Source organism: Aethina tumida, chromosome 5 (assembly GCF_024364675.1).
Source record: "Aethina tumida isolate Nest 87 chromosome 5, icAetTumi1.1, whole genome shotgun sequence".
NCBI lineage: Eukaryota > Metazoa > Arthropoda > Insecta > Coleoptera > Nitidulidae > Aethina > Aethina tumida.
Window position 1 is genome coordinate 3,022,020 of NC_065439.1, and position 15,435 is coordinate 3,037,454.

General features: G+C 24.4%; 1 protein-coding gene across 4 annotated transcripts in view; it reads right to left on the bottom strand.

Moving 5' to 3' along the window:
• LOC109601604 (POU domain, class 6, transcription factor 2) overlaps positions 1–4,910 on the bottom strand; it is a 121,766-nt gene extending 116,856 nt beyond the window's left edge. For all 4 annotated transcript variants that reach the window (XM_049967834.1, XM_049967832.1, XM_020017853.2 and 1 more), the window contains exon 1: positions 4,464–4,910. The gene's annotated coding sequence lies outside the window, so the exon portion shown is untranslated. The remainder of the gene's footprint in view (positions 1–4,463) is intronic.
• Between the last annotated feature and the right edge of the window lie 10,525 nt (positions 4,911–15,435).

The following is a 15,435-nucleotide window of genomic DNA, read 5'->3' on the forward strand; positions in this document are numbered from 1 at the left end:
TTTTTTGCTAAAAATTGTTGTCTTCTAAAGATTTATTCTGATTTCTAAAGTATATTCTTTTTTTCTTTTATTGTACATTAAATTTATGACGTTTTGTAGTGGTGTCAATTTTTGTCTCTGATTATCTACCCACGTGATTACTCAATTCATGACAAGCTTAATTTAATTAACAGACATACCTTTTTGAAATCCAACATGATTTCACTAGGTAATAATTTAGAAATTAACTTAACTAGATTAATCACAGGTTAAAATCAAAGAGCCATAATTCATCAGAAAATAAAACACACCCATGGTATATTATAACCATATTTTAATTATACCACCATTATAAATATGTTAATTTCGAATATTTTTCATGAATCACGCATTATTATAGCCATTACCGACTGTGTCGTAAATTCGTGCTCAATGACAGATTTTAAGTCTTTAATGAATCATCTTATTAATTAAGTTAAAAGTTGCACTTAAACTTATAAATTTATTTGTGTCAGTATTTAATAATAGAACGGTCCATCGTTTAAGACGAAACTGCTCTATATTAATATTAGTTGGTGGAGTGGGAAATTCGTAATTATCCATGATTCATCATCCGCCACTTCCAAGAACTAAAGATAAAGTTAATTATGCTAAAACATTTATTCAAAGCGATACAATTATAAATAAATTAAAGTGGCGGACTCTAATGGAAACGTGCGGCCGCGGTGTTATGATATATATTATATGTTACGGCACACACACAACCCCCAAACTGAAAGAACGGAATTTTCATTCAAAATGAGAATAATAAAATTTTTTTTTTTGTCAAATTCAAAGCGTGTTTAACCAAATAAACAGAGTTCCGGGGGCACGTTGTTATTGGTTTATTGCTGGCAACAATTTGACGAGGACACGATTTTAAAACGGCCATTTCATTATTTACAATTTACAATTTGCGAATGTGGAAAAATGGCCATAAACTGGCGTTCTGCATTTTAACACCTTTTACGTATGCAATGTGGGTTCGTAAATTGTATTATTGATCTCTGTTATAAACGTAAGATTAACGTGGTTTAGTTAATGAGGTTTCTTAAAAGTGTCGTTAAAATTTGCAATCGTAAATTCGCGATTACTGTTACGTTTTCACCAGTTTTAGCCATGTTATACCGGTTTCTCGACGAATGTAATGATAATTTTATAAATAATATACAATTTTAATCCTAAATTACATTTTATTATTTTACTATTTTTACAAATATAACTAAAAAATGGGTATGTTTTATGAATTCGTTGAGCTAAACTGAACATTGATGACTATTATATAATTAACATAATTTTAGATTCATTAAATTACCCTTAATTATCAAATTAAACCAAAAATCTATTTTTTTTTTTTTCAAAATGTTTGCTGTGATTTATTTATCTTGATTAAATTATTATTAATGTAATATTTTAGTCATTTTCTTACATAATAAAGTACGTGGAAAATAACAAAATTAAATATTAATGTAAATATTCATATGTATTATTTTTCTTAGAAATTACATTATCTATATTTATATCTATTTACTAAATTTGAAATTATTCAGTGTCCTAAATATGTACATGTTTTAAAAAGTGTTATTTTCCTATATTAATTTCCTTAAAATATATAATTTATTCATATGAAAAACAAGACAATTAAAAAATATTTTTGACGTATTTAAATAATGAAAATTATATTCGTTTATTTTAGGTGTTAAAATTAATAAATTTTCAATTATTGTTTTTTCTTAAAAACAATTATTATTTGGAGAAAATATTAGTTTAATAATTAAAATTTTATTTATTCAAGTGTATTTTTTATATTAATATAATTTTTAATTAATTTAAAAATTATCAAATTTTAGAAATTTAAATAATAAAAAAATAATTAATTAATATTTTCATATTATTATAATTTATTAAAATTAATTTTGTTCAACTTTAACGAATAAAATTACAAATTATTATAAAAAAAAATGATTTAATTTTATTAAATACTCAAAAATTTAGTTTAAAAAAAATTAATAAAAATATTTTTTATGTAGATTTTTTCAAAGCATTTTAATTATATTGAAAATGGCAGAATTTAAACAATAGTGATTAGATAAATTAGTAATTAATTGATATTTTCACACTAATATAATTTAATAAAATTAATTTTGGCCAACCTTAAGGAACAAAATTACAAATTATTCAGAAAACTTGATTTAATTTTATTAAATATCCCAAAATTTAGCTTTAAAATTTGACAAAAGTATTTTTTATGTAGATTTTTTCAACAAATTTTAAATATATAAAATATGACGGAATTTAAACATTTTTTATGGAGATAAATTAGTAATTAATTAATATTTTCACACTTATAATTAAATAAAATGAATTTTGCCCAACTTTAATGAATAAAATTACAAATTATTAATAAAACTTAATGTAATTTAATTAAATACCCCAAAATTTAGCTTTAAAAATTAATAAAAATATTTTTTTATGTAAATATTTTCAAAATATTTTAAATATATAAAAAATAACTGAATTTAAAGACTATTTGAAAAAGATAAATTAGTTTTTCACATTTAATAAAATTAATTTTGCCCAATTTTAAATAATAAATTAACAAATTATTCATAAAACTTGATTTAATTTTATTATCCCAAAATTTAGCTTTACAAAATTAATAAAAATATTTTTTATGTAGATATTTTCAAAACATTTTAAATATATAAAAAATAACAGAATTTAAAGATTATTTGATGAAGATAAATTAGTAATTAATTAATATTTTTACACTTATATAATTTAATAAAATTAATTTGGTCCAACTTTGAGGAATAAAGTTACAAATTATTCATAAAATTTATATTTATTAAATACACCAAAATTTAGGTTTAAAAATTGATAAAAATATTTCTTATGTAGATTTTTTCAAACCATTTTAAATGTATAAAATATGACATAATTTAAACATTTTTATGGAGATAAATTAGTAATTAATTAATATTTTTACACTTATATAATTTAATAAAATTAATTTGGTCCAACTTTGAGGAATGAAACTACAAATTATTCATAAAATTTAAATTTATTAAATACACCAAAATTTAGGTTTAAAAAATTGCTAAAAATATTTCTTATGTAGATTTTTTCAAACCATTTTAAATGTATAAAATATGACATAATTTAAACATTTTTATGGAGATAAATTAGTAATTAAATAATAGTTTTACACTATAATAATGTAATCAAATTAATTTTCCCCAATTTTAAGAAATAAAATTACAAATTATTTATAAAATTTAATTTAATTTTATTAAATACCCCAAAATTTAGCTGTTTTATAAAAATAGTTATTTATGTAGATTTTTTTAAAACATTTTAAATATACAGAAAATGACAGATTTTAAACATTATTTAATGGAGATGAATTAGTAATTAATTAATAATTTCACACTACAATAATGTAATAAAATTAATTTTGCCCAATTTTTAGAAAAATATATTCATTAAATTTAAATTTAGTTTAAAAAAATTTAAAATATTTTTCTAATGGAATTTTTCAACAAAGTTAATTATTTTTAAATTTATATATGACCTTGTTTCCACCATATTCGATAATATTAATATTTTTAATTGTTTAATTTTCTGTTAAATAAAAATAAAACATATTTATTGTAAGAAATTTAGAAAATAATTTATTTCACCGTATTATAATATAATAAATTAATTTTGCCCAATTTTTAGAAACAAAATATGATTTAAATTCTACAAAATTAGTACTTTTTGACAATTATTTTAAACAATTTAAAAATATAGAAATAAAAATTTAATTAATTAATTAATTAGTAAATCTCAAAAGTTTTTTAAAAAACATAAAATTTAATAGAAATAAAGTGATTCGTTGTACAATTTTTGACATAACAATTTACCTTTACTGTACTTAATTTAATAGTAATAATAAAATGTAATTTAGGTAAATATCACAGCCAAAATTTCGGTTGATCAAAACCATTAATTGTTTTATGAATTTTTGCGTCACAAAATGTGCGAACAATTTTCAGTTTTCCCGCCGACTGTTAACAACAATTCCATGACAGTATCGCCGTTCAGTTTAAGGTAGTTTAAAATTAATTGAACGAACGTCAAACGCAGCGTGCCGCTCAAAACATTGTTACAAATTTTTATTCAACAAATCCCGAACGAACGGCATGCCACTACACACAACCGAAGAGAGCCAAAAACGACTAAAAAATAAATAAATAAATTAATTGATGGTGTTCACATGGAAAATTTAAATTTACATACGAGTGGCAACGCTCACAATTGAGTTAATTGAGCAACAATAAAACATGCACTAAAAGCTACTTAAAGCAATTTAAATAATAAATAGTTGTATTGAATGAAATAAAAACGATCTAAGTTTATTAATATGGCGACGTAAAATGGAATAAAACAAGTTTACATACCAGAAACGTTCAAATTCGAATAGTGAGAAAGTTGTGCGAGAAGATGCGCCGTTTTGACGGCGTTTAATTATTAAATTTATCTCCGGCAGACGGACGAAATTAGTGCCAATCAAACTGTTTATCATTCATCAGTAACAACAATTAGACGTAGTCAAGTGTCACTCTATATCACATACAACAACAACAACAACAAGAACCCAAAAGTAAGTCGGAGCACGTGGCCCGAAAAACAGTTCAAACGTGGCACTCGAGCTGCAGCTTCGGCGGATTGGAGCGGGCCGGTCCGGAGCGGGTTCCGGTGAGGCGGTCGGGCGTTCCGGCGGTTTGTTTATAAACATGCGGGACGTGAGCGCGTGTGAGGCGAGAGAGGCCGTCGCAGTGTGGTGCGTCCGTCGGTGGTTCCCGGGCGCTGCTGGCGGAGTCGGGTCGGCTACTAAAACAAGTGTGAAGCGGCGAGCGCGACCAACTTACCCCTACCGTTCCCGTGGCCGGTGTCCCCCACGTTCGGATCGTACCCTCTTTTGCCGAACGAATGGGAGGGGGGTTAGGGGTACGCATGAGCAAAGATTCTAATTAGATTCGCAATGTCCAGTTTGTACTTTGAGAGATGGGGTTGGATTTTGCGGGGCAGAGCGAGATGGGCTGAGGCGATGGGGGATGGGGGGACGCGAAACTGTTACTGTTAAGACTTGACGGTTAATCCGGCCCCAAATCGAGATTGCGAATTCAATGACCAACTAATGCTATATTATTAAATGTTGCATTGTCTTTTTAAACCTTTACACAAACCGAATTAATATTCCGTTTCGACGAAAGTATCTCCCGATCGGATCAAATCCTTATTCTATCTATTCTATTTTTATTTATTTTACGTATTTTATCACTCATATATTTTATATACTCTTCTTTTATATTTAATTTTAATTGTGTTATAATATTATATTTATTATTATTGTTGTTCTTATTAATTATATATATTTTTATGTATAACAGTATTTTCAGTTTTATTTTATTTAGTATTAATATATTAAATAGGAAAAAATAAATCTTTTTCATATCTACTAAGTTTTAAATTAAATATATTTATATTAATGTTGTTATTATTAATATTATTGTTATTATTGTTGTTGTTATTAATTATATATATATATTTTTATATTAAAAAGAAATTTATTCATGGAGGAAAATATTTTTTTCATATTTACTAAATTTTAAATTAAATATATAAATTATATTGTTGTTATTATAAACATTATTGTTATAGTTATTAATTATAATTTATATGTCAAACAATAATTTCAATGTTATTTTATTCAGTATAAACATATTCTTCAGGAAAAAAAACATTATCTTTTTCATATTTATTACATTTTAAACTAAATATATTATTATTATTGTTGTTTTTGTTATTAATGCTATTGTTATTATTATTGTTACTGTCAATTATATATTTTTTATGATATTTTATCATCTATTATATTTTATTTAGGAAAAAAACTTTATCTTCTTCATGTCTACTAAATTTTAAATTAAATATATTATTGTTATTTTTGTAGTTGTTGTTGTTATCATTATTATTGTAGTTATTAATTATATTTTTTATGTAAAACAATATTTTCAATGTTATTTTATCCATTATTAACACATTATTTAGGAAAAAAACATTATCTTTTTCATGTCTACTAAATTTTAAATTAAATATATTATTCTTATTATTGTAATTGTTATTACTATTATATCATCATTGTTATTATTATCATTATATTTTTTATATTAAATAATATTTTCAATGTTATTTTATCCATTATTAACATATTTAGAAAAAAACATTATCTTTTTCATATTTATTAAATTTTAAATTAAATGTATTATTATTATTGTTGTTGCTATTAATGATATTGTTATTATTATTGTTGTTAAAAAATATTTTCAATGTTATTTTATCCATTATTAACATATGTAGAAAAAAAAAACATTATCTTTTTCATGTTTATTAAATTTTAAATTAAATATTTTATTATATTAACATTAACATTTAGAAAAAAAAACATTATTTCGTTCATATTTATTAAATTTTATATTAAATGTATTATTATTGCTGTTGTTATTATTAATGATATTATTATTATTATTATTGTTGTTAAACAATATTTTCAATGTTATTTTATCCATTATTAACATATGTAGAAAAAAAAAACATTATCTTTTTCATGTTTATTAAATTTTAAATTAAATATTTTATTATTATTGTTGTTGTTATTAATGATATTGTTATTATTATTGTTGTTATTAATTATATTTTTTTATGTTAAACAATATTTTCAATGTTATTTTATCCATTATTATATATTAATTACGAAAAAAACATTAATCTTTATCATATCCACTAAATTTTAAATTAAATATATTATTATTATTGTTTATGTTATTAATACTAAAGTTATTATTATTATTGTTGTTGTTAATTATATATTTTTTATGTTAAACAATATTTTCAATGTTATTTATATTCAGTATTAACACAGTATTTAGGAAAAAACATTATCTTTTTCATTTCTACTAAATTTTAAATTAAATATATTATTATTACTATTATTATTAATTTTATTATTTATGTTGTTATTAATTATACATTTTTTATGTTAAATAATATTTTCAATGTTATTTGTATCCAATATTAATATATTATTTAGGAAAAAACATTATCTTTTTCATATCCAAAAATTTTAAATTAAATATATTATTATTATGTTATTATTATTGTGATTGTTAATATTATTAGTTAGTTATTAATTATATTTTTTTATGTTTTCAATAATTTCAAATTTATTTTATTCAGTATAAAAAAAACATTATCTTTTACATAACTTCTAAATTCTAAGAAACATTAACTGTTTCATATCTATCAAATTTTAATAAATTAATTTATCTTTTATATTTCAAATTAAATATATTGATATTATTATTATTAATATTATTATATTTTTTATTTTTTATAATATATATGTTAACTTTAATCATTATTAACAAAAAAACATTAATTTAATTATTATATATATATATATATATATATATATATATATATATATATATATATAATCCACTATTTAAAATTGTTTTTATTAGTTTTTAAATGTCTTATCAAATTATAATAATTTTCAAATTCAAATTATATACATAATCATATTTATTACATTTTTAATTATCAATTTATTCCAAAAAAAAACTAATATTTTCTATTTAAATCCACCACTGACAAGATATTTATTAATTATGAATTATTATTATATTTATTGCATATTTTATAATTTCCATTTATTAAGTTCAATACTTAAAATCGTTTTATTAATTACAACATTAAAATAATTTGCAAAACCTATCAAATATATTTCAAATTAATTAACTATATAACTATTATAATATATATTTTAATTTATTTTAGATACTTCAAAATTTTATATTTTAATTAATTTAACTTTAATTTAATTTTGTGCCTAATTATAATTCGGTTCAGTTATATTATGCACAATTATTTTGAATCAATTTTGTAATGCTTTTAATATTTCAAAATAAATATTATAAACATTTTCTTATAATAAAATAATATGTGTTTATTAAACAATTAATAATTAAAGGGTAAAATTAAGTCCGTATGTACAATTTTCTTTCTTTCTTTCATTTCAAAAAAGTACTCATAAAAATTTTTTCCAGAAAAAATAGGACAAAAAAGGCTCTAATTAGGTTTAGATACTTTCAATTTTCTAATACAACATTTTGAATTAATTAGCCACAAATAATTAGAATTGATTTTCACAATAAATTATCTTTGAATTAAATATTCAGAATATTTATAATTACATAAAGTTTAATTTGTAATTACACAAATTCTTTTATTATCTAGTTCTTTAGATATCTATAATGAATTGTATATCCTTGCTATAAAACGTATTTACGCTTTCTTTGACCATTATGTCTGATGTTATCTTTTCAATTTAAATTAGTTTAACCCAGATATCAATATTAGAAGGTACTAATTATATCAATAATTAATTAATAAGTTGCAACTAATTTAAAATTTAAATAAATAAAACTAACAACCTATATTATTTGTCAATTTTGTAAAAATTACAAATCAGTGATGATAAAAATCCATCAGGAAACTTCCAATTAACTTAAAAGTTTATTATAATATTCATAAAAATATTTTTTTAATAAATCAATGTGTGTTTATAAAAAATAGATACATTTTTTTAATTATCAAATTGACAGTAAATATTAAAAAACATGTGATAACAAAAATGTTTTTAATATGGACGTTATATAATTTGAATTATTATAAATATAATCGTTTACATAACAAAAAAATTCTCCATAATTTTCATCATCATAAGTAATATTTAATAATAATTTTTAATTAACCGATTGATTGAAAACACGTATTAAAAAATGTGATGACAAAATTCCATTACAAAAATTTGATGCACACACGTTGTTACCTCAAATTTAATATGCTTTTATTGAGTTAATTGTAAATAATATAATTATATATTATTAATATAAAATGAACATAATAATATTTTTTTTTAGTTTTAATATTTGAAATACGTTTTGTAGTTGCATAAATGCATAAATAGGAAGAAATTAATTTAATGTTATTTGACATATTTCTTAATTTGTGGTAGATAAAATAAACGAGTTTCTTGGTAAAATTAACAATCTGCCTTGTTCAAAATTATTTCCATTGCCCGCAGATAAAAGCGACTTCTGTCATCAATATTTTTCCATCTTTAAATATGTATCTGCAAGCGATCTAAAATCAACATGCAGTCCTTCCCTTTTTAGAAATGCCCGGTTATCACGCCAGCAAAATAATCTTGGATCTGAACAAATTAATACAAACGCGCTTATTATAATTCCACATATTATTAATGGCTCGTAAAAAATTCTTGTATTCAGGCTTATTAAATAATTTGTTTATGGGTGCTTTGCGCTCCGTTGAGTCCCTCGTACGTTTCCTTCATTATAGTAATCTGTAATACTTTCATCTTAAGCGTTGCCTTTAGCTTTTTCTTTACTTTATTGTCACAGGTGTTAAATTTTAGTTTTTGAAGCTCCTTCAGTTCTTCAGTTTAAGGAACATCCTGTAATTTTATTTGGAAGGAATCAATTCAATCAATATTAAAGTGTCAAGATCAATATTATGGTAGTGAACTAATTAACACATCTAAGGCTCTCAAAATGAGCTGGTATTGGATGGAAACTCATTTAGAAGAAAGTTATGTGTAAGGTAAATGTCAGAATAGACTAATATCGTTGCCATGAATGTTTCTTCAGCAATAAAACACACTCTTATAGATTAATAGTAATGGATGGAAGTATCGTCTTAAACCTAAGACGTAGGAACCTTCAAAAGAATGAAATAAAAGGGCAAAAATCACCTCAATAGCTTCATACATCTTCAAAAAGTCAAAAGAATGAATGAGAGAGAGGTAATATCCCTGATGAATTGTGAGAAGTCCCATTGTTTGGTCTATAAAACAGGATAAGGCAATTATTGAACATCACTTAGAAGATGATTCAATTTTAAATAATACATTGGAGAATAATTTAGAGGAGTCTGCTTCTTGGAGGTGGATTTGCCACTGATGAATAAGTGGAATGTGGGCTTAAAAACTACTGTAAGGACTGTTTTATCTATAAACAAAATAACAAAATTATTGAACATCACTTAGAAGATGAATCTAGTTGGAAATTGTACATTGGAAAATAATCAAGAGGAGTCTGCTCCTTGCTAATGGATTTGCCACTGATGACTAAGTGGAATATGGGCTTATAAACTACTGTAAGGACTATTTTATCTATAAACAAAATAACTAAATTATTGAACTTCACTTAGAAGATGAATCTAGTTGGAAATTGTACATTGGAAAATAATCAAGAGGAGTCTGTCCCTGCTAATGGATTTGCCACTGAAGAATAAGTGGAATATAGGCTTAAAAACTACTGTAAGGACTGTTTTATCTATAAACAAAATAACTAAATTATTGAACTTCACTTAGAAGATGAATCTAGTTGGAAATTGTACATTGGAAAATAATCAAGAGGAGTCTGCTTCTTGCTAATGGATTTGCCACTGATGAATAAGTGGAATGTGGGCTTAAAAACTACTGTAAGGACTGTTTTATCTATAAACAAAATAACAAAATTATTGAACATCACTTAGAAGATGAATCTAGTTGGAAATTGTACATTGGAAAATAATCAAGAGGTGTCTGCTCCTTGCTAAAGGATTTGCCACTGATGAATAAGTGGAATATGGGCTTAAAATCTACTGTAAGGACTGTTTTATCTATAAACAAAATAACAAAATTATTGAACATCACTTAGAAGATGAATCTAGTTGGAAATTGTACATTGGAAAATAATTAAGAGAAGTCTGCTCCTTGCTAATGGATTTGCCACTGATGAATAAGTGGAATATGGGCTTAAAAACTACTGTAAGGACTGTTTTATCTATAAACAAAATAACAAGATTATTGAACATCACTTAGAAGATGAATCTAGTTGGAAATTGTACATTGGAAAATAATCAAGAGGAGTCTGCTCCTTGCTAATGGATTTTCAACTGATGAATAAGTGGAATATGGGCTTAAAAACTACTGTAAGGACTGTTTTATCTATAAATAAAATAACTAAATTATTGAACTTCACTTAGAAGATGAATCTAGTTGGAAATTGTACATTGGAAAATAATCAAGAGGAGTCTGCTCCTTGCTAAAGGATTTGCCACTGATGAATAAGTGGAATATGGGCTTAAAATCTACTGTAAGGACTGTTTTATCTATAAACAAAATAACAAAATTATTGAACATCACTTAGAAGATGAATCTAGTTGAAAATTGTACATTGGAAAATAATCAAGAGGAGTCTGCTCCTTGCTAATAGATTTGCCATTGATGAATAAGTGGAATATGGGCTTAAAAACTACTGTAAGGACTGTTTTATCTACAAACAAAATAACAAAATTATTGAACATCACTTAGAAGATGAATCTAGTTGAAAATTGTACATTGGAAAATAATCAAGAGGAGTCTGCTCCTTGCTAATGGATTTGCCACTGATGAATAAGTGGAATATGGGCTTAAAAACTACTGTAAGGACTGTTTTATCTATAAACAAAATAACAAAATAGTTGAACATCACTTAGAAGATGTATCTAGTTGGAAATTGTATATAGGAAAATAATTAAGAGGAGTCTACTCCTTGCTAATGGATTTGCCACTGATGAATAAGTGGAATATGGGCTTAAAAACTACTGTAAGGACTGTTTTATCTATAAACAAAATAACAAAATTATTGAACATCACTTAGAAGATGAATCTAGTTGGAAATTGTACATTGGAAAATAATCAAGAGGAGTCTGTTCCTTGCTAAAGGATTTGCCACTGATGAATAAGTGGAATATGGGCTTAAAAACTACTGTAAGGACTGTTTTATCTATAAACAAAATAACAAAATAATTGAACATCACTTAGAAGATGAATCAAGTCAGTAATTGTACATTGGAAAATAATCCTGAGGAGTCCTCTCCTTGGTACTGTATTTGTCACTGTTGAACAAGTGGAATATGGAGTTAATGACTCTGTTTTCTCTATAAACAGGTAACAAAGTTAATGGACATTACATCGAAAGTAAGAGGCCAAATCACTTCCACTTCCTTAGCTACTTCTGGACCATCACAGCAAGACTGGACGAGGATTATTAAATTTGGACTAAAAATGTTTAAAACCTAAACAAAAGGTATTTGTAAATAGGTTGTGAGGAAAATATTGATCAGCTTCGTCTCAATCAGAGCCCCTAAACGTAACGGTCACGTATCTCGTTTTTAATTGGCATTAGGGTCCGGCCCTGGCGTACGGTCAACCGCCCACGATTGTGGTAGACACGGGCACGTCAGCACAATCCAAGTAATTATAGTCTCAGCTTAGTCATAATATATTATGTTAATTTGCGCCGGTAACAAATGCAGTATCATTATGATAATTTATGACTTGCACATTTTCCTCCGTTCCATTCCTACTTGCTCGCACATTTAATACTTTGCCTCTATTCTGTTATTGTTAATTAACGCGCAACTGTTCTAAACTGAGACTAATCGAACGGCTTTGGTCTGAATGATTTTTTGCCACCGACGATTGATTTATCGCCTTTCTTAAATGCATACCACGGTAAATCATACGAACAAACCTATGAATTCATTAGCTTTTAAATGTATTATTTAATACTAATTTGTTCACCTCCACATGCCCAGTTTTTTTTTATTTCGGTGCCATAGGATGGTCGTAAACCTCAATATGTGATGGTTCAATAACATCGACCACAATGGGCCCCTCTACAAGTCTCCATCAGTCTCTTCTGTTCATATTCATTCAAGAACTGAAATTTTATACACGTACTTCATGAAATTATCTTAGTTTTAAAACCAAATATAACAAAACTTCTTGAGAGTGAATGGAAAGAAATTGTGGAAGAGTAAGGAAGAAGATTTGGTAAGAGGCTCTTAAACTTCCTCAATATGTGATGGTTCAATGATCAGACTGAAACTGAATGGATCTAGAAAGTAAAACAAAGTTATTTGAAAGCTTTATAGTTTCTTGTAAAAGAAGAAAGAGACTTACTACGTAAAAAAGAAGAATAGAAGAAATCTTGGTTAAAATAAAATTATTCTTAGAAATGAAAGGAAATAATCAAGTAAATCAAAACTTATTAGATGTGAAAGGAAATAAATTGTAAAGGAGGAGGAATAAAAATACTTCTAAATTCCAAGAAAACTTCCTAAAGAACCACCTAAAAAATAAAAGAAAGTTCCTTCGTGCTAAATAAGATAAATTCTTGATGGAGAAGAAATTAAATTTAGATTAATCCAGTGAAATTAACAGTGGAGAAAGAAATTAAACTTAATAAAAGAATAAGAAAAGGACTTTTCTAAAAGTAAAAGGAAACTAACTGGAAAGGAAGAAAGCAACTTGATTGTTGAAGAAGTTAAACAATGAAAGAAACCTTAATTAAAACACAAATATACTTATAAGTGGAAGAAAAATATTTAATTAAGTAAAACAAAACTTCTTAGATGTGACAGGAAATAAATTGTAAAGGAGGAAGAATGAAAATACTTTTAAATTCCAAGAAAATTTCTTAAAGTTCCACTTAAAAAATAAAAGAAAGTTCCTCATGTTAAATAAGTTAAATTCTTGATGGAGAAGAAATTAAATTTAGATTAATCCAGTGAAATTAACAGTGGAGAAAGAAATTAAACTTAATAAAAGAATAAGAAAAGGACTTTTCTAAAAATAAAAGGAAACTAACTGGAAAGGAAGAAAGCAACTTGATTGTTGAAGAAGTTAAACAATGAAAGAAACCTTAATTAAAACAAAAATACACTTATAAGTGGAAGAAAAATATTTAATTAAGTAAAACAAAACTTCTTAGATGTGACAGGAAATAAATTGTAAAGGAGGAAGAATGAAAATACTTTTAAATTCCAAGAAAATTTCTTAAAGTTCCACTTAAAAAATAAAAGAAAGTTCCTCATGTTAAATAAGTTAAATTCTTGATGGAGAAGAAATTAAATTTAGATTAATCCAGTGAAATTAACAGTGGAGAAAGAAATTAAACTTAATAAAAGAATAAGAAAAGGACTTTTCTAAAAATAAAAGGAAACTAACTGGAAAGGAAGAAAGCAACTTGATTGTTGAAGAAGTTAAACAATGAAAGAAACCTTAATTAAAACAAAAATACACTTATAAGTGAAAGAAAAATATTTAATTAAGTAAAATAAACTTCTTAGTTGTGAAAGGAAATAAATTGTAAAGGAGGAAGAAGGAAAATACTTTTAAATTCCAAGAAAATTTCTTAAAGATCCACTTAAAAAATAAAAGAAAGTTCCTTCATGTTAAATAAGTTAAATTCTTGATGGAGAAGAAATTAAATTTAGATTAATCCAGTGAAATTAACAGTGGAGAAAGAAATTAAACTTAATAAAAGAATAAGAAAAGGACTTTTCTAAAAATAAAAGGAAACTAACTGGAAAGGAAGAAAGCAACTTGATTGTTGAAGAAGTTAAACAATGAAAGAAACCTTAATTAAAACAAAAATACACTTATAAGTGAAAGAAGAATATTTAATTAAGTAAAATAAACTTCTTAGTTGTGAAAAGAAATAAATTGTAAAGGAGGAAGAAGGAAAATACTTTTAAATTCCAAGAAAATTTCTTAAAGATCCACTTAAAAAATAAAAGAAAGTTCCTTCATGTTAAATAAGTTAAATTCTTGATAGAGAAGAAATTAAACTTAGATTAATCCAGTGAAATTAACAGTGGAGAAAGAAATTAAACTTAATAAAAGAATAAGAAAAGGACTTTTCTAAAAATAAAAGGAAACTAACTGGAAAGGAAGAAAGCAACTTGATTGTTGAAGAAGTTAAACAATGAAACAAACCTTAATTAAAACAAAAATACACTTATAAGTGAAAGAAAAATATTTAATTAAGTAAAATAAACTTCTTAGTTGTGAAAGGAAATAAATTGTAAAGGAGGAAGAAGGAAAATACTTTTAAATTCCAAGAAAACTTCTTAAGGAATCACCTAAAAAATAAAAGAAAGTTTCTTCGTGATAAATAAGATAAATTCTTGATGGAAAAGCAATTAAATTTAAATTAAATCAGGGAAATTAACAGTGGAGAAAGAAATGAAACTTAATAAGAGAATAAGAAAAGGACTTTTCTAAAGTAAAAGGAAACTAATTGGAAAAGAAGAAAGCAACTTGATTGTTGTTGTTGAAGAAGAAGAAAAATATTTTTTAAGTAAAACAAAACTTCTTAGATGTGAAAGGAAATAAATTGTAAATTCCGAGAAATTGATTAAAATAAATTGTTGATGGATTATAAAAATCGAATCCAATGTCTACGTGTGGAA